Source organism: Lactuca virosa, chromosome 9 (assembly GCF_052849685.1).
Source record: "Lactuca virosa cultivar CGN04683 chromosome 9, Lactuca_virosa_CGN04683_v6, whole genome shotgun sequence".
Lineage (NCBI taxonomy): Eukaryota > Viridiplantae > Streptophyta > Magnoliopsida > Asterales > Asteraceae > Lactuca > Lactuca virosa.
The window spans coordinates 277,230,409-277,254,150 of NC_136434.1; the positions used below are offsets into that span (position 1 = coordinate 277,230,409).

Consider the following 23,742-nt stretch of genomic DNA (forward strand, 5'->3'; position numbering starts at 1 on the left):
TTGTTTATATGTATTTTCAAGATTCAAAAGTTCATTATAAAAAGAATTCATTTATAAAATATAATCTGCGTATATATTTCATGCTTTTGATCAAATCAATTTTTCAAACAATTATAATTTTATGTTTAGGTAGATGTTTTTTTATATTTATATAACATTATGTAACTTTTTTAAAATATCATTGGAAACAATTTGAAAAATCATGGGAGTTTCAAATGTATGTAGTAAAAGGAAAATGCTTCTTTTATGGTCCAAATAGATCAAACTCGGACCGATTCAACTAAATATACCAAACTACATATATTTTTTTCTAGTGAAACCCGGTTTGTATATATTTCGTGCTTTTGAATCAAAGTGATTTTTCAAACATTTATAATTTTAGGTTTAGGTAGATGCTTTTTTATATTTATATAAAATTATGTAACTTATCTATAATATTATTAGAAATAATTTGAAAAATCATGAGAGTTTCAAATGTTTGTTGTGAAAGGAAAATGATTCATTTATCGGTCCAAATTGATCAAGCTCCGGTTCAACTCAATATACCCAACTACATAATATTTTTTTTCTAACTGAAACATGATTTAAACCTGAAAAATTTCGGTTCAAAACCATTTTTGGAATTCTAAAAGTTAACTGGACACTTGTCAATATAGACAATCTCACCAAATAATACCTTCAAAATCCTACAAAGGTAGGCATGAGGAAGTTCTCATGGTTTGGTCCATTTGAAACATTTCACAACCTTTCTTATTTATAGAAGAGGAAACATTCTCTTGTTTACTCTCACCATCGATGTGGATGAAGACATTATAATAAAACACCATTTCTTGTTTATAGAACATTATTTAACTTATTTATAATATTATTGTAAAGAAATTGAAAAGTCATATGAGTTTCAAATGATTGTGGTGAAAGGAAGTTAAAAAAGGGGGTTTCAAATGCATGAGATTTAAGAAAAAATGCTAGCTTTATAAGTATGTACGATAAATGTTTATGTAGTTATTTATATATCATTGTTGTGCTTGTTAAGGTATGGAGTCACAATTTCACAGAGATAGGGTCCAGGAAAAAATAAAACGAAGTGGAATGAGATGGAAGACAAGAAACTTGTTGAAGCTATGGTTGATATACTTAATTCAGGTTCTCACTTTAAATCTGACAATGATGTTAAGCCTGGGTTTTTTGGTGTGGTGGAAACCCCACTTGCAGTCTCACTTCCAAACTCGGGAATAAAAGCAAAGCCACATATGGAATCACGCATTAAAAATTTGAAGAGCGATTGGTCTGATGTGCATGATATGATGACATGGAACAACACAAGTGGTTTTGGATGAGATTATGAAAATAAATTGCTTGAAGCTCCTCAATCTATTTGGCAAGCTTACGTACAGGTGATGTTTTTAACTGAATGATCAAAAATTATTTTTAAGTACTTTTTAGCATAATTATTATTTATATATATTTGGATTTCTTTTATAGGTAAATAAGAATGCAGATACAAAAAATCTCCTCATTAGTAGGACCTATGTCTTGTATTTGGAAAGGATCGTGCTAATGGAAGAGATGCTCAAACAACAGTGAATGTTATATCTGAGATAAATAACAAACAACAGGAGCTTGACGATTTCATGCAAGGTACTGGAGATGGATTAGAGGATATAGATGTTGGTGCTCCAGTGAATACTCTTACATATGCCCCTTCTAAAGAAGATTCAAGTGCACAATGAAAGAGAAAAATAAAAAATCGTTGGGATCCTTTGATGAACAGCTTGAAAGATTCGCCAAATATGATTGGTTCAAAGATTGATAATGCAAGAAGTACCTTCAACACAGGTTTTGGAATCGAGAGAGAAAGAGAAGACCTATGTAAAAAAGTTTATTTTGAGATGAAAAATGTTGTTGGTTTAACCATCTGTGACTGTAACAAGGCTGTGCGTATGCTTTTAAAGAATGATGAGCCGATGATAATCTTCTTTACGGTTGAGGACGAAGACAAATTTGGATGGATAAAGAACTTGCTTGAAAATGAGTATTGACCATTTTTTTTTGTTAAGGTTGGTTTGACCTTGATATGTTTTTATGACAGAGTTTTTTATTATAAATAAAATTTTATATTTCTATAAACCATTTATGTTTATGTGAGTTTTTGTTATTAGTTATAGAAACTATAATTTTTTTAGAATTTGTTGAATTCAATGGTCTTTGTGCTGGAGTGGTATTTTTGTCGTTGTAAATTATTTTCATTCCATTCCTTTTTTTTTTTTGACATACCAAACAATATGGAAAACAACATGGATGAATGATACATTTCATTCCTTGAGAGTAATCAAACAAACATGACAATATTAAATCATTTCGTTAAACCATTTTTTTTGAACGGCAAATAAATATATATCTTTTATGCCTGATATTGAACCCAAGACCTCCTAGTTAATAGTTAGATTAAACCATTTAATTGTCGGATAGTGGCCGCAACCGAAGATCTTTTTCTCAAAAGTTTAAACCAGACATTAGAAGTTGTTATAAAATTTTTACAGTTTCCATGTTTTATTAGAAGATAATAACTTAAAAAACAACATTTAACTAAAAGTCGGTATTTTAATAGTGAAGAAGCACAAATAAAGATGATTACCAAGAAGCAAAAATAAAGAAAAACTGTACAAGACACGTACTCCATGTCCACTTTTTCTTCCTTTTTCTCTTTTTATAATTCGTTTCATAATAACATCACAAAATACGAGTCAGGACTACGTGTGCACTTTCTTACCAACTGTCTATCTTTCAAGTCTTTTCACATAAACGTCCCTCAGCTTCTCATTAATAAACTTTTATCCCCAAGTATTCTCACTTTATTTTTCAAGGACTTCATGCTATTATTTTCTCCATTAAGGATAATTTGATTAGAAATGTCCAAATATGAGTATTAAACTTATAAATGTATATTATCACAATTAAAAGTAAGCATTAAGATCGTAAATTTGATCATGCAATTAAAACTAGTCGTGACCTGAAATGGATCTTATCAAGCCCATATGCTCAGTTCCAAATATCATAAATCAGATTTAATTGAAATGAACTTTGTATATCTTTTTCTTACTTAGATACAAAATACTTTTCTAAAATTGTCATGATTGTAATTGGCCTAACTAAATGCATTTTTCTGAAAATTTTGTTTCAATTTTCGTAAAAATTGAATTTTTGTGTGTAACACCCAGGGGCGGAGCTAAAATTTTAGGATAAAGGGGGCTTGAGTTTGTAAAATTGAAAGAGATATGATAAAGAAAAAAAAATTGTCTAATATTCTCCCTAACAAAATATGGTTGTCGGTCATTACTGTCTTCTTTGTTTGAAAAAAGAATCTATAGTTTTTTTTCTCATGGTTTACCCTATGATTATAAGAATTAATAAACCAATTGACCAATCATAATACTATCATTAATTACAAATTATATTGCTAAAAAAATATTAACTAGAAATTACAAAAAAGAACATAAATAGAGTATGTATTAACTAATAAAAGGGAAAATTACCTTTTGAGAGTTCATGTCGATCAATTTAAATAGGTAATTGTGATGAATAATTAAATACTATATTTGCAGTACTTCCTTTACTTTGCCGATGATTTGTAAATCGCAAGCAAGATTCGTCGTCTGCCGATTGATAATTGTTGCAACTAATATATTTGTTATTTGTAATCGTGCAACACAATATCAAATAAATTGGGCTAGCTAAAGGGTGGCCAGTGGGCTTGAAATTCATTTTTATTATGGACTTAAAACAATATATGTTTATAATTAATACTTATTTATATCAAATAAGAGAAGTTGGAGGGGCAGCACACCTGCTAGACCCCGTATTGGCTCCGCCTCTGGTAACACCAACCAATTCTTGAATCTATGAATTTATTCAAAAAACTCCGGTCAAATAAGTTTACTAAAGTTAAATAAGCTATTGCGAAAGTTGGTCAGTAGTTTTTCACTTACTAAATTTACAAACTCTTTTGATAGAATTTTTTGGTAAATCAAATATATTTTAATTCTTTTAGATTATTCAATGTTATTAAATAGATTTTGTATGACCCATATTTGTATAGAGTAAAAAAGAGTGATAATATGGAGTCATATACAACCCTACTTTTCTTACATAAAAATATATATTTCATGTTAACTCTTTTAGTTTTTCACAAATACATCTTCAGTTTACTAGTGTTTTATGAATTTGTCTAAAATACTTTTGCTATAATAACTTTAAAATTTATAATATTAAATAAAAATAGTCAAACAAATATTTCGTAGGAAAATAATTCAAATTGATATTGATATTATTAAAAGAAAACACTATATTAAATAAAAACATTCATGGCAAATTAAAATAAATATACATATATCGTTTACATATTATGTATATAGTTGAAATATAAAATATATATTAAAAAAATCACATTCAAACGTCAGAACAATTATTACACATATATAAAAAGCTAGTAAAGTATTAAAATTTTAAATGTGTTTGTAACAATTAATAATATAAAGTTAAATAAGCTTAAAATTGAAACAAATTAAATAAATCGTATATAAATAAACTCAAACTTCAAATGAGTCAAATATGACAAGTAAAACTTAAATGTTATTTATAACGTAAATAAATAGTATTATTCTAAATTTGGACTATTACTCTAAATTTAAAATAATAATATTCTTAACTCTACCTTTTTTTTTTGTTGTAGAAAATAGAGTTTAGTTAGGAAAAATTAACTTTGGTTCTTATACTAAAATAGAGTAACTTAATAAATAAAGTTGTATTTAAAATGCACTAATATATTAACACCTTTGCTTTTTAAGTTGACGCTATCTAACAAAAAAAATCATTAATAAAAAGGTTTTCTAACTCTTAGTACCGAATATGCTCATCCTAGTAAGAGACCTACATAATGTATATGAATATGAAAAGAAAAAAACTATTTTAGTTTAGGTGCTCAATATTTAAATTGATAATGTAAGCACTAGCATTTAAACAAGGGCACTAGATAAGGGGTCTAATGGTAAATACACGATTTCTTCTCCCAATTGGCAATTGGCATGCCTAATTTCTAATCCTGACCGTCCATTTTTATTCAAGTCAATCTCATTGTTCTCTACTTTACAAAAATCATCCAACAAATCGTCAAAAAAGTCATTATTATGAAACTCTCCGGAAACTCCCATGAACACCAGTGGAAACACAACCTTCACAGCTATATAAATAAAACGCAAGACCACCTACTAAAACACCACGATTCATTCACAAATATCGAAAAGTACACAATGGAAAACGGAAAAAGATCATCGGCGTCGACAAAAAGCTGCAAGAAACACCCAAAACACCAACAATCTCCGGGTGTTTGCTCGTTATGTTTAAGAGAAAGATTATCGAAGATATCAAGCACTTCATCACGTGCAGTGACGAACGTTTCTTCATCATCTTCTTCATCGTCTATCTCTTCTGTATCTTCGGTTTCTTCATCGCGTGTATCATCCAATGGCGCCTCTTACACGGCATCTCCCATGCATAATTTTCAGAATCAACGTAAAACTTATGATGTTGAAAGAAAGGGATATCTTTCGTTCTTGAGAAAGAGCAGATCAATGGCTTTTGTTAGTGAAAATATTGTAGAAATTGATGGGAAACAGAAGAAAAGCAATGGCTTTTGGTCAAAGTTGATCGGCTCGAAGAGAAGTGATGCACAGAAGCGATCAATGGAAGAGGGTTCATCTTCAAGACTCATGCATTCAAAAACCATGAGAGAAATGTTGACCACAAGCGTTTGACTTTTTTGTATTTTTATTTTTATTTTTTCCCGGATAGAAGAAAACCCTTTTTTTGGGTTATATCATTCGTTGGTTTATTGTATAGATGAAATGTGGTATACTTCAAAAAAAGGTGCAAGTCAAAATTGTACAACAAAAAAGAAAATAAAACCTTCTTTTCAATATTTTATTTTTCATATACACATTGTGTATCAAAAGAAACACAATACATCCAAAATGTACAACACTAATTTTTACGTAAAGAAACGCAATATTTATCCAAATTCATATAATTTATTCGCTATAAATAAACAAATATATTGATGTTATGGATGGAAATTTTGACTAAATTTTATACATGATTTAGAGTAACATGCTAGCCGGATCTTAACCAACATCTTGATTGAGATTTTAGATATTACTAACCCTTATGTTTGCTCTCTTATTTATTCTTTTGATCGAGGTCCTGAATATATCAATAAAGACCCGGTCAAAGGGGAATTATTATAGGAAACGTGCAAAAGAGACTTGGTCTTCTAGAATTCCGAAAGAAAGAAGACCTGATGATCAAGAATCCCAGAGCAGAAGATTATACCGAGATTTTACTAATCCGACTTATAGAGGTTAGTGTCTCTATGTATAAATAAGCAGTCATAGTCACAAAACACATATAAACACTCTTTTCAACTTGTATTATGTAACTACAATCACTTATTAATTGTACTCATTTGACTTGATTAATAAAATCATAAAGGCAGCTCGAATATTTCCGGCTCCTGAGGTTTTGTGTCAATTATTTAACTTTAGATCAAAGGCTTTCCTTGTAATTCTTGTGTCTTACACCTCAAAATCTTGGTTAAGATTCTGAATACAACACCATAACATTTACTGATTTGGTTAATTTTTGCTTTGCATATTTTTGACCAAAATAATTTGGCGCCATCTGTAGAACCATGGTGTTACATTTCCCTCAAAACCTGATCTATCGTATCATCTCTCGAAGCCATGTCAACCACCCTCGTTACGTCTGCAACCTCTATGTCGTTGCAACTCTCCGAAATGCATCATGCATCTTTTCCATTGACTACGAGTTCTCAGACCTAGGTTCAAAAATCCATCTCAAGATCGTCATTCCCTTCCACTGGGAATGATGCCCGACATCCTGATAAAGGAGCTCCTCAAACAACTCCTTTTTTTATTCCAATGATGAGTTTTTTTTCCTCTAAGCCAACCAACGGAGCATATGAGGAGAGAGTACGAGAAAAAATAAAAATTTGCAAAGAGAGATGGACAATTAAGGGCCAAAGTGAGGAATCCTGCAAGGAATCATTTGGCATCCGACACGCCAATAATCACTTCTTTGGCCCCAAGAAACCTGAACTTTGATATGTGAGGATCTTCGTGGAATCTTAACGAATTATTTATTCAAATGGCGAGTGCTATAACAACTGATCATATCACTCCTACCACTTGATTCAAGGCTCCAACACACTTGGACGAAATCTTTACAACTCCTAACTCGAATGTTGGTATTTTTAATAATAATGGTATTTCTTCTAATACTAACAAAAATGCATGCACGATCCCTTTAGTGGAACGAGAGATCAGATAAGTAAGATAGATGATTTCCACCGTGCCTAGAGTGGTTCTTCTGGTACCTGAAGTGTCCCATGAAAGGCACCGAATGTCAAGATTCACGCCTAACATCAATGATGTGGAAATCCCCAAAATATTCTAGACGTGAAATATGAAGCTGTATGACGGGTCTAAGGATCATGAGGAGCATGCCACCTATTACTGAGAAAGAATAAAGGTCATTCCCATCCCAATGGAGCTTAAGGAAGCCTGATTGTGCAAGGGATTTAGATTAACACTTATCGGCCCATCCTTTAAATGGATCTTAAATGTTCCTCCATATTCTATTTCATCTTTTTTGCATCTTGTTAATCTATTTAATAACCGGTTTTCTTGAAGCAGATCCTTTGAAAAACTTACTAGTGTTCTTTACAGGATTTCATAAAAATTTGACGAATTTTTAAGATATTATCTTAGCATAAGGAGGCATTGAACATTCCTCATATCGAAGTGGCAACTGTTGTGGAGACCTTCAAAATAGGTTTGAAGAAGGATTCCCCGTTTTATGAGGATCTCGTCATGACGTCATGTAGGAAACTCAATGAAGTCAGGAATAGTGCCTTAAGATTCATAAGGCTAGAAGAGGACAAGTAGATGCAAAAGATCAGTCGTCCAAATACCTATGAGAATCCTAATAGGAAGTCTGAAGCGTCTTCGCAAATATTCCAAACACTAGAGGTGCACACAAAAACCGGATCCTCGAAATGAAACTGACCCGATCCGAAAACAGGTTTCGGTCAAAACCGGTTTTGACCAAACCGAATCGGATTAAACCGGTGACCGGATTCAAACCAGTTTGACTTTTTGGACTCGAAATCGGATTTACCCCCGTATCACAAACCGGATTCTACAAAAACCGATTCTGAAACCGTCGAAAAATCTGGTAAAAGCTAACAAAATTCGGATCAAACAGGTTTCAAATCGGATTCGGATTGTTGACCAGATTCGAATCGGATTTTGACTGGGTCCGGATCGGATTTGACTGGATCGGATTGTTGACCGGATCGGATTTGACTGTATCGGGTTATTGACCGGATCGGATCAGATCGGATCCTAGGTTTGTGCATCTCTACCAAACACCAAGACCCTACAACAAGCTAGAAAAACCATAGAGTCAATGCACTAGGAGATGGAGAAGCTGATAAGAATATTCTAAGATTCATGATTATTCTTTTTCCATTGATACCACATGACTAACCTTTGTCATGCAGGATTTAGGTGAAAAAGCATGATGGTCAAAGAAGAACGAAAAAAGTTAATACTTAGAAAGACCTATCCAAATGGTATCATACCACGAAGATTTCGGCCACAATACTGAAGATTACATCACCCTTGGAAAAGAAATAAGCTACCTAATCAACAAGGGCCACTTGAAAGAACTCTTAGGAAGAAACAATCGCAAATCCAAGGATCCAAACCAAGATCTTGCCAAGATCCGTAGAAAGCAGTGTCACCTCTATGAGATGCCAAGGTCATAATCCTCATTTCAGGAGGGTCAAACATTTGTACTACAAAATACTTAGCAGTGAAGAGACATGAAAAGGTGTCAAAAATGGGAAAAAAAAGAGGGCCCAAGAAGCAACGTAGTCATCACAGAAAAAGGTGAAGTCACATTCTATGAAGATGAAAGAGAAAACGTATTGGATCTTCACCATGATGGATTAGTACTGAACCTATACATTGTAAACCACTATATCCAAAGAATCTTGGTAGATGGAGGCAGATTCGTCAATATATTCCTCCGAGAAACTTTTCAAAAGATGAACATTCCAAAGTCAGAAATCTTACCGAAATCCTCAATACTGGTCAGATTCAACAAAGAAATAAAGAACATTATAGGCTAGATTAAATTTGCCATATACGTAAGTGGAGTAAGCTCAGTGCAACATTTCCGTGTCATGGACTCGCTATCATGTTACTGTTGGAATAAGGTGTCTAAGATCATAACTAAATTGGTATATACTTTTAATTAAAAGTAGAGTCCCTTTTAGGTTACCCTCATAACGAGAAATAACAAGAAATGATATTAGGAGAGAAAGAAGAGGAATACGACACTTCGTTCTGATCTCATAGTCTACCTCTGAATGAAACCTAATTAATAGCCAACTTATTGGGAACTAAACACCTTTTACAAGTCTTATTATAACTAACCCAGACCTATACTAAAGGAAACTTTTTGTCCCATATAGTTCTTAATAGGCAGTACTATCATAGTTATATAAATAAATCATAATACAGATAATACACGTAACAAATAATTTTTCCTAAGTAATGAATACTTTTATTAAGTTATGTACTTGATATCAACTACACACTCAACTGAAAAAAGTAGATGACTCGAGGTTAGGGCAGTGCTTCGCCTTAACACTTCTCAAAGACCTAGATGTATAAAGCACTACGTCTTAGTCTAGTTTCATAATCCTTATGACTGTATAATGATAGTGTATATTCCTCAATAATCCCAATGTCTACATCAACATCTCTCAAGTAAGGAATAATTAGGTATAATCATATCGGAGGTAGGGTCAGTTTGGTATACAGAGTATACTGTTTGGAAATCCCACTGTAAACGCCTCACTAAATCCAGCCTATCCATCACTCTCGTAAGTAGATCAATTAGTATAACGACACTGGAATCACTAATAAATCTTAATTATAGGTTCATAATAATGAATACAACTATAATTATAAGTTACACTTAAGGCGGAGTAAGTATAGCTTAACTTACAGAGTATTTTGATGAAAACTGGGAATTATGTGGGCATAACTCTGACCCGAGAGCTTCTATACTGGCTATCTGACACCATAGGGTCTCACTAAAGTTTCCGAGAACTAGGGAGTAAAAGGGACGAGGGGTACAAAGAAATTCCAAAGAGAATTGACAAAATGGGGTGAAGATTATACAGAAACGTAGAGGTTTATATATGGGAAATCAACGGGCACGCCGCGCGCAAGGCAGGTGTGTGTCGTACACTCAGTTGGAAGAGGGTGGCTTGGCATCTTCTGAGTGGTGACTCATGGTGAGGCTCGGGTGGTTCGTTAGGGCACGGTGCGCAAGTGGTCGGCGTGCACAGCTGCGCACCGGAACGTCTGATTTCCAAAAAAAATCATAACTTCTCCGTACGAGCTTCGTTTTTGATATCCTTTATATCCACGCGTAGCTATCAACGAGATCTAAAACTTTCCTTTATACTCTGTCGGCTAATTCTCATTTTATTTTTAAAGCTATGTTTTTAACAGGCTTAGACTGCAAAAATCCGTATAGAAATCATAACTTTCTAATATAATATATGTGCTCGACTGTCTTTATATCGACGGATAGGTATGGAGGAGATCTTCAACTCTTGTTTATATATTTCTTCCTAACAATCGACCGACTTTTATTTCGGTTTCTAAGCCGTATATGTCACACCCCCGAACCAGACGGCGGAAACGTCCGGGGGCTTGACGTGACTTCATTTTTGTAGCATCATCACAGAGTATATAATTAAAACTTAACATCATCATCATCACACATGTAATATAACAACATTCATAGTTTACATCAAGTGTTGTATTTCAATATTACATGCCAAAAATAGTTAAAGTATGATGAAACAAAATATAACAAAATATCCATGAATTCGTTCTGCCCAACCTGCTCAATGGTTTCCTGAAAATACCAGTTAATTTAAAAAGGTCAACATAAAAATGTTGGTGAGTTCATAAGCATGTTTGAGAAAATGATTTGTATAACTTTGTAATCACAAGAAAATCCTATTTCTGAAAACAGTTTAGTATGTCTGTGTCCGATCTTGAATTAATGCATATGTGTTATTGTTTACTAGAATGCAAAAAGAGAATGAAGATAATGTAAAGAGAATGCCCCCAGACAACCCGATGTTGTTTGTGAAAGAGAATGTTGGTATAACTGTTGGGTTTTATATACTATAACATCCTATGGTGCACATACAACCCTAAATACCTTGGATCTATGTTTTCACTAATTATACATGCAATGATGTTTCCAAGGTATTAAGCCTATAACTAGCATGAAATTGACAAATACCATACAAGATACTAGTTAGGGTAACATACCTTTTATGTAGCTTGAAGTCTTGATGTATTTAGCCTTAAGAGCTTAGCCCCAATAGTGTGGAAGCCTCAAATGAAGTCACAACACATCATGAATAAAGGTGGCTCTTGAGAGAGAATCTCCATGTACCAAAAATACCTCCATGAACTCCAAGTACAAGTCTAGGCGTTTTTGGCTATGAATGGACATATTTATATGTAGGATTCCAAGGGTCATGGGTATAACCCAAATCCATACCTATGGGTGTTATGATCCATGGTTCATGTGGCCCAACTCTTTATGTATCCATATAAACTTGGTCCAACATGGATCATAAGCCCAACACATATAAATATAACTAATTACCATAATTAGTCTCTTTTGATCACTAAATTAATTCCCAATTAATTCCCAATTAATTCTTGATCAATACTAATTAAAACATATGATTTCATATTAATATATTATAACTTATAATATATTAACAAATCATATATAACCTTCTCTCACGAATCCATCCTAACAAATTGTGCTGATGATATGCAACCCAAATGGACCATGCTACTCTCGGGTCAAGTACATACCAATAATAGTTATGGGCTTAGACATCTAATCCAACAGTCTCCCACTTGGATAAGTCTAAAACTATTATTGCAAGTACGACTCCAAAACCCGACTAGCAATCATAGCTCTTAAAAGCCGCTGTCGAACTCTGACCTAGTCAATGACATGTCCATTAGATAAGGGATCATATATTCCTCCATTCTAGATATCATATGGACTGAGACATGGATTATAATCATTCTTTCTGTCCATCTGTTGTTTCCCGATTTCTGATTTATGACGACCGACTAATTGAACAAATCAAATCATTCCAGGCCCGGCCGAGCACTTACGTTTGTCATCACTAAATCATCGAGGGACCCACAGATATCGCTTTCATCCATATGGGGTATAAGGAACGGATAAAATTCGACCCAAATGCTCGCTTGTACTCACTCATCAAATTACACACAACGATATGTTTTATAACATCCAAGTTACTGGTGCGTTTACATATGTCAATGTGCAACCGACTCGCAACTACAACTCACATGTCTCCGTTTGAAGAATATAAGATATTATCGTCTCATGATCACTCGTGATAAAATCCATGAAGTGATTCAAATGAGCGTGGGTTTAATCCAATACTCGAATCTTATTCCAAGAGCACTCATGAATACTGCAGCTATATCTAAAACATCTAGACATACTACAGACCCATTCATGACAGTCTTGCCTCAATACCTACTTCCAAAGTATGATCGACTGTGGATGGTTTGAATAACCTAGTTATTCGGGAAGTCAAAACATGCAAAGTGAAACACAAGAATAATATTAATCCTATATGGCCCCAAAACTTTTGAGAGTAAATAAAACACCTTTTATTTAATTACCATATTGATTACTCATTATCATTGTATAATGTTTCAAATAATCAACTTTATACTTGAATCAAAACAATAGTTGTCCCATGCTCCAAGCATGCACACTATGTTTACCTATGGTCCTTGGTTTGTGGAAGAGATAAATTGACAACATTTCAAATGATACTCATTTCACAATTCCAAATCCTTATCGCAAATGTAAGAATACAAGATTCTTTTCCATTTACTGAAATATGTTAGATTCTAAACTTAATTGCATTGATCCTTTTTGTAATGACTATACACAAAAGCCACAAAGACTCGGCAACAGACATTACAAAGTATTCCAATGGAGAGCAATTCCATGGAAACGAAGTCTCACATTCAAAGTACATTCCTTTTAACATCCTTTTGCATTAAGTTTTCTAATCTTACACAGATTTGAAGAACAACTTCCACCTATAGAAACATTTCCATATTCCTATTTTTTACTATCTCTTCTGAACAAGAGTTGCCTCTTTTTAGAATATGTCAATATGGTCTTTACAGAAATTAACACTATACTTCCAACCGTCCATGAGCAAGCAATCTTTGGTAAACCTCAGATTGTCCTCGACAATTGCTTAATCATTTTAGTCATATCCAGCTCTAGTCCTTTTCCCTCTTAATGCCCTAGGCATTTGGAAAATTTAGAACGGATGAATATTATAGCACATGTAATCAATCCTATATCCAAAGCATATGGGACACGATTCATGATGTCTCACATAAAGACATGATACTAGACTAGTCTTTTGCTATAATATTTCTATTTCTATTTGCCATGTTCTCATAGTTCGAATTATGAAAAGTGATGTCATGATCATAATCGAATTTTAGAACGCAAATAATGTAATCATGACTGAATTTGATTAAAGACTCACAATCTAAGCTTTTAGAATTGGAATGAAGTATAATTTCCTCTCCCTTAATTATAGCAAAACAACTTTTCAAACCCTGCAACTTTGCAAATTGAAACTTTTGTTTTCTATAATTAACATTGCTAACTTGCAACACTTAATATAATAATCATGCTCTCACTAACATGATAATTATATTCTTATCATCATAACACTTATGCTCCCACTAGCTTTGACATGTAACCAGAAATCAATTGGACTTCTAGAAATCAATACTTTATTGACTTTCATTACCAAAGTTCAGGTTTCTGATACAAGATGTTTAGATAAAACTTTATCAAAATCATACACCTTTCCTTAGATAGCTCACATATGTGTCTAAACAATTATGACGAGGGATCTCGTAATTATAATGTTTAGACCCTTTTCCATTCTCACTAGTCCATGTTAGTGTGCCGGTTAACCACACACGCTCCACTAACGACTTTGAGAATGCAAATATCACAATTGCTATCTACTTAAAATCTACTTAGTGAAAGTGTTTCCTCACCATCATTTTCATGATACAGAGAGAAACCTTATGACACTTAGATTTTTATGGTGTATATGTTCCTATCCATGTAAATTTGTCATAACCATAATCACAAGACAAGGGTAGTGTCAAATCCAAACTCATATGGACTGAACTTGTTTAATCTTAGTTTTCTTGCCACCCAGCAGCACAAGGGCCTACCATTGCTTCCAAGTTGTTACGCAAACAATTGAGAACTAATAGAACCCATATGCATAGTCAACTTTAACTGGAATGGGCACAGAAACAAGAATATGTCAACACGATAGGTTACAAACCTCAAGTCGCGTGCTAGTTAAACAACATGTTTTATTCTTGATTAGTTCTTGAAAATTTTTCAAGATCTTTAAAACTACCACTGACCTCTTGACATATATGTTTCTCATGTCAAGAACCATTCCTTGACAAAACAAATATTCAAGAGTTAGTGCTGATTCTAATCAAGAAAAACACTTCACACAATTGGTCTTAGTTAGTCTTTGTCTTATCCAAGACATCACAACTTACCAATTTCAAATGTACAAGAGTAGAAAACATTTTACTCTACTTTTGACAAGTGTTTTAAACCTTTATTAAGATTATGTCACTCGAGTTACAATCTTGGAGTATTACTCTAAGACTCAATTTTGGAACGAAGTATGATTCATATTTTGATTTAACCATTTCAACAATTCATGATTCCTCTTCTTAGTCAAACAAATGCACTAAGATGTCCTTAGAGGATCAATTGTGATATGGTTTTTCATAATCATTAGGATGATCATAAAACATGATACTAAAGTACTCTCCCATCTTTTCAGATTGGAGAAACTTTTATCTTTCTGCCTAATTTGATTCTTCTCATTCGTCCTGCCATACATTAAAAAATTTCCAATGTTTCAGAATTTTACTTAAAATTGTAAGCATAACCATATTTACTAAACTTTAGTAAATCATAACGAATAACCTTACCGTTCTTTGTGGTGGACCTGATTAGCGCACAACCAAGTGTACCCGATCTCCTAGTCCTTCACTTGACTCACATATACATGTGAACAAGGAATTAGTCTTAATCTCCCAAAGATGAAAATTCTCATTCATCATACAATACAAGTTTCATGATTCCAAGTTTCTATCCAACTGAAACTTGGGTGATGAAAATCTTTCCTTATTTGGTAAATCATGACACTACCACAAACGAAAGAATCAAATCCATTTTCCAATATTGCTATCAATGGAATCATATAAACAACAATTTTCACAAATCCCATTGTAAGGATACTTAAAATAAATAAAATCAAAATTTTCCTTTTATTTTAAAAATTGCGGAAAAACTTATCCTTACAATGCAAATACATATGAAAACTATGTTGTTATCTATTCCTAAGCAATCTACCATAACTCTTAAGCAGTAGCTTAAAATTCTGATCTTCGAATCATGCGATCGAAATCCATCTTCGCGGTCAGATTCAACATACTCTTCTTCTAAGCTTCCTCTCTTTTTCCGATTCTACAAAACATCAAAATGCGACCTAGTCACATCATGTAATAAGAATCTCCAAATAGGAACTTAATAGGGTTAGATAGTGGACTTTACCTGACTTTTACCATCCTAGAGAACTTTCAGGTAAATAAGGCAGCTTCGCAACCAATGCCCTTTCCTTTGGCAATAGAAACATATGGACTCTTTAGTAATGGTACATGGGACTATCTCAGACTTAGCCTTTCTCTTTACCATTTGGTCAACCGGGTTGACTATGGCCGATCCCTTTCCATTGGGAAGAGAAGACTTTTCTGGACTTCCAATGTTTCCATTGTCAATGTCCATGAAAGTTTGGGAAGTAGATCTTTCAATCAAATTTGCTTTACCAGTGCTCCAAATCATTGCTGATTCAGCAGCAACAAGCAAATAGGTAAGATCGATAAGGGTCATGTCGTGGTCTGTCACATAGTAGTCCTTTAAAGAACCCGCTATATGACTTAGGAAGTGATTGAAGAACCCAGTCAACAGCCAACTTCCTTTAGACTTCGGCACCCAACTCTCCCAACTTGTCAATATGTGACTTCATCTCCAAGATGTGAGCACATATAGACATTGCTTGCCAATAGGGATTGAGTGACCTTGCACTTTTCAAGAACTTGTGGATTAGGGAGAATAATTGGAGGAGGTGGAGGAAGTGAAGTATAATTTCTAGTCCCATTAATGCACAACAAAGGGATTAATCTTTCACCTTGATCACTATTTGGGATGTCATCTTCATTAGGAAAGCTTTATCCAAAAGGATAAGGAAGACCATAGTTGTCATAACTAGACATCTATGAGAGAGAAATTCAAGTTTAGTTGATTTTAAGTCCTTAATATAACACCCAATATGAAATATTAAGGCTAGGACCCAACACAATATTTTATAAGTTGGAAGAGGGATGTCGTAATCCAAGCTACAAAATATTTGAAGGTAGGTAAATGACGATTTACCAATTTCCACCATGAAAAACGAAATTTAACATTAGGTGTTCAATGAATTGAAACTCCTAGATCTTTTGAGATTCATTGAACTATTCAATGGCATGTTTAAATCTCGATTGTGCCCTTCAAGTTTGTGATTGGGATGCCGAGGATCACAAACAAGGAGTGAATAACCATGCAAATTAACTTGGTACACTTAATGTTACAACCACCTAATCAATGTGCCGGTTAACCACACACGCTCCATTGATCTATGATTAACATCAAGCTACGCTTTGCCACACATTGCCAGTCCCAGATTAGTGTGTTGGTTAACCACAAACGCTCCACTAACGACTTAACAAGGTGTAAAGTGCAATTTCATGGGTTAGCACCAAATTCACATTTTCCTAAGTAACTAAGATTGGGAATTTATAAGTGTTTAGTTACTTAGTATTTATCATTATACTTTTAATGAAGGGAGAATTAATGTCCTGTCCTACCCGTTCGGCTAACGACCCTCCACCAGTCAATGAAGCGGTGGGTGAGAGTGGACACCCATTAACCTGCCATTTTATAGGCAGTAACCTTATACCCCCTTATAGACCGGATTCGTGAATGAGGCCTACTAACGGTAAGACTGACTTACTCTTATACATATATATATATATATATATATATATATATATATATATATATATATATATATATATATATATATATATATATATATATATATATATATATATATATATATATATATATATATAACCTATAATATTATAATAGTATAAGGGTTGAATTTTAAACTTTTAAAATTCTAGGGGTTGGAATTAAAGCATACATGGGGGGGGGGTAACTTTACAAATTCCAAAACTTGAGGGCAAGTTTTGAACAATTCAAAAACTTTTGGTTTCCATAACTTATGAGTTTAAAGTAGTTTAATGAAAAACTCTTCAAGTTCCATAACTTGAGGACAAGTTATGGAAGACTTTAAAAACATTTAAAAAAAATAAGACTCTTCATTTTCATAACTTATGGAAATTTTATGAGTTTTAAAATTCATAAATGAGACTTTTCATATAACTTGAGGACAAGTTACAAAAACACATATTATGAACAACTTTTATATCAATTTGGATCGAAAACAATTATCACATAATTTTTCTATTAATCTAAACTAACTCATAAGAACAAGATAATTCATATCATCAATCTTCAAGAAATTAGCATAAAGATATAAACTAATACAAATCATGAAATTATGACAATTATCTTTTAATTGGATGAGAATCATCATTACCATAACAAGAAAAACAAATTTTATGAACAAAAGCACTTTGTGGTAATGATTCTAATCCAAAACAGGCCAAAAAAACTCGAATATATGCTGTCAGGGGCTCCAACTAGCCGAGTGCATGAACCAACTCAACGAGTTGGATGAGGTTACACATGGACTCGTCGAGTCTCCTGTCCAGACAGCAAAACATTCGATTTTTTCAGCTTTTTTCAGCGAGTAGCATCAAATATAATTTGAAAACAACACATGGCTCTGATACCACTGTTGGGTTTTATATACTACAACATCCTATGGTGCACATACAACGCTAAATACCTTGGATCTATGTTTTCACTAATTATACATGCAATGATGTTTCCAAGGTATTAAGCCTATAACTAGCATGCAATTGACAAATACCATACAAGATACTAGTTAGGGTAACATACATTTTATGTAGCTTGAAGTCTTGATGTATTTGGCCTTAAGAGCTTAGCCCCAATAGTGTGGAAGCCTCAAAGGAAGTCACAACACATCATGAACAAAGGTGGCTCTTGAGAGAGAATCTTCATGCACCAAAAATACCTCCATGAACTCCAAGTACAAGTCTAGGTGTTTTTGGCTATGAATGGACATATTTATATGTAGGATTCCAAGGGTCATGGGTATAACCCAAATCCATACCTATGGGTGTTATGATCCATGGTTCATGTGGCCCAACTCTTTATGTATCCATACATAAACTTGGTCCAACATGGATCATAAGCCCAACACATATAAATATAACTAATAACCATATTTAGTCCCCATAGATTTAATTAGTCTCTTTTGATCACAAAATTAATTCCCAATTAATTCTTGATCAATACTAATTAAAACATATGATTTGATATTAATATATTATAACTTATAATATAATAACAAATCATATATAACCTTCCCTCACGAATCTATCCTAACAAATTGTCCTGATGATATGCAACCCAAATGGACCATGCTACTCTCGGGTCAAGTACATACCAATAATAGTTATGGGCTTAGACATCTAATCCAACAATAACAACCCCCGAGGTTGAGTACCGGCGCGAGTAAGTTACTGAGTAATCCAAAGAGAAAAGAGAATGGTTTTCCCGTAAATTTTTATAACGTTAATTCCTCTAAGTGAGTCGTTATAACCATACTAGATAATGACAATTTTGCCTGTCTTGGCGTTTATGGACGCCGACGGAATAAGGTAAGGTTTTTGTCACCCTAGATTGGTCTAGTCTAACTGTAGCGAACAGCTCAGGTGTGGGGTGTCATTCCCGTATTGATCTATACACAAACCCCCGCTCTCCCTCCAAGAGACTCTGGTTATAACGACAGGCTACGATCATACACTCAATAGGTGTCAACCGACACGTCTCACTAGATCCTTAATCGAATTTACACGGAAAGAAACATATAAAGCACATTCGAGGCCCACTGAACATGTAAGTGGACAACTAAGGCCCACTAAGCATGTAAAGTATTTCTAGGCTCAAAAGGAATGAGATTATATATATCTTGGGCCCAATATATATGTCAAAGGACAACTAAGGCTCATTTAACATGTATATTAGTTACATGCCCAATTAGCACGCAAGGAGTATCCACGGTCCGTCGAGCATGTAAATGGGTCAACAAAGCCCAATAAACATGTAAAGAGTATTCAGGACCTATCAAGTATATAAATGGGTCACTAAAGCCTAATAAACATGAGAATGACGTAATTAGCCCGTTTGTTATTATATTGCTTGTTTTAGCTCAATTATTTACCAATAATGACATAAAAGACCCACTTTTTGTAAGAATGACATTCTTTGCTCATTAAGCCGAAAATTTACAGTTAAGGCACATTTTTGGTAAAAATAACATTTTAGGCCCCTTTTGAGAACAAAACTTGCATTTATGGCTAGTTTTTGTAAAAATAACATTTTTAACTCTCTTTACGTCAAAATATCATTTTTGGCTTGATTTTTATGAAATGTGCATTCTTGGCCGGTTTGTAAATAATATTATCTTTTTGGCCCAAGTTCTAACAAATTCACATTTTTAGTTTTTCTTAGCAAAAATTTACATTTTTGACACAACTATGTAGAAATGACACTTAAGCCCACAAAAGCCCAAAAAGTTACAATTTTTGGCCCAAGGCCGTAAGAAGCCCAAATAAGGCCCAATTACGAAGTTTTTTTTTACATTTTTAGTCCTTGTAGGGTCTCAAATGCTCTAACTAACCTTGTTTAGCCAAAATAATCCTTTTTGACCCCTACTAACCGTGAGTTACATAAATATACCCATTTTTGGTCATTTTGTCACTTTTGGTCATCTTATGCAATTTTTCTTAGTTTCAAGTAACTTGTATGTATTTCAAAACCATTTCCTTGTAAGATAAGTTGAAATGAGTGTTATGTTCAACAAATAGCATCATCTTTTAGTATATCTTTAAGCTCATGGAGTTTATAACACATAATCACATATATATAACATGAGAAACATACAAAATCATGCATACACACATAAATCTACACAAAACAACTTGTATTCTCCCCCAAAACATAGTAAAAACCGAAAATAGGGGGTATGAACTCACTTTGGGTTGTTGTTTTCGGTCTTGGATGAAGGTTGAGAAGGATCTCGGCCCTAGAAGTCTTCTTGAGAGAAGATCTTTGAATTCTAAGAAGTTTTAAGAGCATGATCATGAAAACATGTGCTCATGAGGATGGATCTATCATAAAATGAAATAAATCACTTTGAGTTTACATGATCTTACCTAAGTATGAAGCTTGAAGAGATTTTCCTTGAGACACACACAAGTACACACAAATTCTAGGAAGAATAGAGGAGGTTTCTTTGAGTGTTCTTAGAGAGAAGCGTTTGAGTGGGTTTGAGAGTAAAATGAAGGTGGTGGTGAGTTGTTTGGGGTGAGAATAAGAAGAAGATGGAGGGAAGAGATAGATGACAAAATTGTTGCATGGAAACATAAGATTTCCTGGAGACATGGTGTATAATTCGCTTAGTTATCCATTAAATAATAATTAGGCGGCAATACTCTAATTATCATCTTGATATTTTATTATTTTTTTTTGAAGTTGGGCCGAGAATGAGAGGGGAAGAGAAGTAAGAGGATTTTGGGCCTTTTTCTTGATTATGTTCGAAATTGTGAAGCCCATAATGAAGGTTCTCGGCCCATTGGGCCCTTCTTGAGGGTTCACGGCCCAAAGGTGGTAAAGGGATGAGGTTTACGGCCCAATCACCATGAGAAGATGGGTTTACGGCCCATCATAGTTCAATAGGGTGGTTCACGACCCATAAAGGCCCATGAGAATAAGTGAGTTATTTTAGGCCCAACATGGCCCAATTGCTATGGTTTGACGAATGTGGGTCCAACTAGAGCCCAAATGGGTTTCATTGGCCCAAAATCATCAAATAGAAGGTTTACTGGCCCATTAGGCCCAATAAGAGGATCCTAGTCCATACTAGATTCGAACTGGGATATTTAGGGTTTCAGACCCATAGCTAAGTATATAAGATGCATTGTATTAGGTTTTGAACTTCACTCAGGAGTTTTGATTCAAATGGATGATTTTGATTGAGCATGGAGTATGATATCCACTTAGAGTACAAGTTTTACAATAGTTGATGTTTACATGAGGACAGAATTTCGTAGCTAAAAATGCTAGTTGTGACATCATCCCCCCGTTAGAGGGAATTTCATCCTGAAATTCTTTTAAAAGGTAGGATCATGAACTAGATAATAAGTGAGGGTACTTCTGCTTCATCTGGTCTTCGCGTTCCCATGTGAATTCCGGTCCACGCTTAGCGTTCCATCGAACCTATACAATTGGAATGCGACTCTACTTCGTACGCTTCACTTCCCTGTCCATTATCTCAACTGGTTCTTCGACGAACAGCAGATTCTCGTTTATTTCGATCTCTTCCAGAGGAATGACAAGGGTTTCATCTGTTAAGCACCTTTTCAAGTTTGAAATGTGAAACACAGGGTGTACGTTGCTGAGCCCCATATGTAGATGCGGCTTATATGCCACAGGACCAATTCGGGCAAGAATCTCGAACGACCCGATGTATCGTGGATTTAGTTTTCCCCGTTTCCCAAAACGGATCATCCCTTTCAAGGGAGAGACCTTTAATAGTACCCGATCTCCGACTTGGAATTCCAGAGGTTTTTGTCGTTTGTCAATGCAACTCTTTTGTCGGTCACGCGATGCTTGGAGTCGGGCTTTGATTTGAATTATCTTCTTTGTAGTTCTCGAATGATTTCTGGTCCTGTAAGAGTGCTGCTTGGTGATTGCCCTTTTTCCAGCTGGGTGTCACCCACCTCAGACCAGCAGAGAGGTGATCTGCATTTACGACCATATAAGGCCTCAAAAGGAGCAACCCTTTACTCGTATGATAGTTGTTGTTGTACGAGAATTCAATCAAGAGCAAGTGGGTATCCCATGACTTTCAGAAATCGATCACACAGGCTCGGAGCATGTCTTCGAGTTTTTGGATGGTTCGTTCGCTCTGGCCATCGGTTTGAGGGTGGTAAGCAGTGCTCATGTCTAGTTGTGTTCCCATAGCCTTCTGAAGTGACTGCCAAAACCGTGAAGTAAACCTACTATCACGATCCAAGATAATAGATACTGGCACTCCATGAAGTCTCACGATCTATTTGATATATATTCATGTTAATCTTTCCATCTTGTACGATTCTTTTATTGGCAGGAAATGAGCGGATTTAGTTAACCTATCGATAATCACCCATATAGCATCCAATCTGTCTGTTGTCTTAGGTAATTTGGTTATGAAGTCCATAGTAATCCTTTCCCATTTCTACTCGGGTATTACTGGTTGTTGTAATAATCCCGACGGGTTTTGATACTCCACTTTCACCTTGGCGCAAGTGAGACACTTGCCCACGTAAGTGGCGATCTCTGCTTTCATATTTGGCCACCAATAATGTTGCTTAATGTACAGGTACATCTTATCTGAACCTGGATGGACGGAATATTGCGTTCTATGAGCCTCGTTCATGACTATCTCTCTGAATCCCCCAAGTTTAGGGACCCAAATTCTATTCATGAAATAATAAGTTTTGACCTCCCTGGCTTCAAAGTTTTTATCCATCCCACGCATTGTTTCAATCGCGGGGTTCTCCGGCTTCAATGCATCTGATTGGGCTCCCTTGATCTGTGAGGTTAGGTGGGAGTGGATGGTTATCGATAATGTCTTCACCCGGCAACCTGAGTGTTCTTTCCTGCTCAGTGTGTCGGCTACCACGTTAGCCTTGCCTGGGTGGTACTTGATCTCGCATTCGTAATCATTCAACAGCTCAACCCACCTTCGCTGCCTCATGTTCATCTCCTTTTAGTTTAGAATGTGCTGGAGGCTTTTGTGATTAGTAAAGATGGTGCACTTCATACCGTAGAGCTAGTGCCTCCAAATCATTAGGGCGAAGACCACAGCTCCCAGCTCGAGATCATGGGTGGTGTAATTTACTTCATGCGTCTTCAATTGCCTGGATGCGTAAGCTATCACCTTTCCATGTTGCATGAGGACACAGCCTAAACCTTGGTTTGAAGCATCGCAGTAGACTACGAAGTCTTCGGTTCCCTCCGGTAAGGATGGCACTGGCGCACTACAGAGGGCTCGGTTCAAGGTTT

At 34.7% G+C, this 23,742-nt stretch overlaps 1 pseudogene; it reads left to right on the forward strand.

The window, feature by feature from the left end:
* The first annotated feature begins 1,067 nt into the window (after positions 1-1,067).
* On the forward strand, positions 1,068-2,039 carry LOC145140561 (uncharacterized; annotated as a pseudogene).
* Positions 2,040-23,742: the final 21,703 nt, after the last annotated feature.